General features: G+C 52.6%; 1 protein-coding gene across 2 annotated transcripts in view; it reads right to left on the bottom strand.

Moving 5' to 3' along the window:
- Nucleotides 1–2388, bottom strand: part of EXTL3 (exostosin like glycosyltransferase 3) — a 231004-nt gene that overhangs the window by 88186 nt on the left and 140430 nt on the right. The gene's annotated exons all lie outside the window — the stretch shown is intronic.

Here is a 2388-nt window from a genome sequence, read left to right as displayed (position 1 = left end):
GGGGGGGGGGGAGAAGGGTCTTGCAGACAGAGACAGCATTAATCGCTTCGTTGCTATAGCTCCTTTCAGCCGCACAGCTTCGAAGGAGCTCTGCAACCTCACCGATGCTGCTCTGCCCTTTGCTGAAATGCGGCCATCTCTGGGCCGAGACCAGCAGCCACATGGAGCATGTGGATGGAGCACCTGGGTGTGGATGGGGGAATTATGGACAGCAGCAGCACCTAAGAGCTGAGCGCCGTAGGTGAACCCCTGACTAGCAGCGTTAATCATCAGAAATCCCAACTCTGCATTAATCGTCAGCAGTCCCAACTCCACGTACCTCCTAAAATGCATTGTCTCGGGCACTGAGACGGGGCCAGCTCCAAGGTGCAACACTTGCTAATGCAACGGGGGCAAATGCTTAGGTGCATCTAGCTACGGGGTCACCCGTGCTGTGCTTGCAGCAGCCTGGGTCCCCTAGGAGGTCTTGCTACCCTTCAACCCTGATGCCACTTGCCCTCGCCACTTCCATCTTCAGATTTCATTTGTGCCAAAAAGGACCCAGCCAGCATCCTGTTAGGACCTCTGGGGACCCCAATCACTTCTGTCTTCTGGGGAATGGGCGTTCAGTTTCTATGGGCTCAGAGCAGCTGCGGGCGCACATCCCAGGGATGCCCCGAATTCACTTCAAGCAGCCAGGGGGAAACGAATGAAGCTCTACTAAAAGGTTTCATGAATGTCACAGTCCCAACACGGACATCCCTGGAGGTTTTTGGGTGAATCATCCAACCCTCCCTGGGCCTCCGCTTCACCTCCTGCTTCGCAGAAAGCAGAGAAAAGCATTTTCTTGCTTCTCAGAGGCCCTGTCAGGATGGCAACACGAAAGATGATGAAGCGCTCAGATCTAACTGTAGTTGGGGCCATTAAAATGCCAACACTGCCAAAAAACCTCAGATGAGGTTGGCACTTGGTACTCTCCGCCTGGCCAGAGGAAAGCTGGACGTGACAGGCTCTGGAGCCACCCCCTGAGGTTTTCTCCCTGATTTATGTCAAACCGATCGTGGTTACGCTGTAAATACACAAAGCATGTAAAGGGCCCGATTCTCAGGCAGGGAGGTGGGAACAGAGTCAGGGAAAGCTGCTGTCTTGGCCTACGAAACTCGTCAACGGTCCTACTCTGCCTCTGGATCCTTCCTGTCCTGTAACAACCCCTAAAAAAGACAAATAATGAGTAAATCTGTGCCGTTAGAGACCTGAAATTTCCTGCAGGACTTTTGTAGCTCCTGCTAAACTCAGCAGACACAGGGAGAGGCTGGGGAGGTACTTGAAATGCAACACACGTGGCCTGGATCAGTTAAAACTATTGACTGTCAGTATGAAATATGTGCTAGTGATAAGGAAAGCACTTTAGACACTTTCAGGCTGCTCTTCATTACCAGAGATTTTACTCCCCATCACCTAGATGCAGCCTGAGGTTTTAATGCATTTTGTTATTTGGATAAAAGGAGGAAAAAAGCAGAGACAGACACCTGTGTGACAGTCACCAAGGCAGTGCTGTTTCACTAGCAAGCGCAGGTAAGTGACTGCTGCTTTCCCATTGGAAAGAGCATCTGAAAATAGGATGGGAGTAGTAGATAGAGGCCTTAACACCTCAGCTAACATGCTAACCTGGTCCCAAAGCCTGGCGCAGGTTTTTCAACCAGTACAGGCTCATGCTGAGAAAAGCCTTGCAGATATTTTAGGTGACTGCTGAGTGCCTGATTCACCGAATGACACAAAAAGGACAAGTTGCTCTCCGGAGACAATCAGGAGCTCGATAATTACAGCCACCCCCTGCTAACAGCTCATCTAATCGGCTTCCTATTCCTCAGGTGGGAAACTCCCATCTCAGGATGACCTACCTTCTCCCATTTCTAATACCAGGGACAGTTCTGCTTTGAAAGGGCCTTGCTCCGTTCCCCAAAATGCTTGGTCCCCCAAAACCTGGGTGTATGATTCAACTGGTCTTGCACCCTCCCTAAACCAGATCCACAGATGCTTCCTTTTCCCAGCTTTCTTCCTTCTCTCAGGGTGAGCACTGTGGCGGGTGCAGAGATCCCACCTCAGGAAAACAGCTGGGTATTCGTATCCCACCACTATTTCCACCACGTGAGGCGGGCCAGTAGGGGGTGCTCCTGCATTGAGCCGCCCACCTCCCTGCGCCCAACCACCTTCCAGGCTCCGAGTGCCTCCCTAGGGGCACCTTATGTCCGGCCGACCCCTCTCCCGGAGCACACTCGCTAGTCTGGGGGTAACGTGCCGCCACCACCCCGAGAGTAGACTGTCTCGGCCCTGTATCCTTGGGGAAACACAGGCCTAACAGTCCCATGGGTACTCGACCCAATACAGGCACCTGGGGTACTTCCCCAA

The sequence above is a fragment of the Gavialis gangeticus genome, unplaced genomic scaffold, assembly GCF_001723915.1.
Source record: "Gavialis gangeticus isolate Ggan-Ray unplaced genomic scaffold, GavGan_comp1, whole genome shotgun sequence".
In the NCBI taxonomy this organism is placed as follows: domain Eukaryota; kingdom Metazoa; phylum Chordata; order Crocodylia; family Gavialidae; genus Gavialis; species Gavialis gangeticus.
This window is presented reverse-complemented; position numbering and strand designations above follow the sequence as displayed.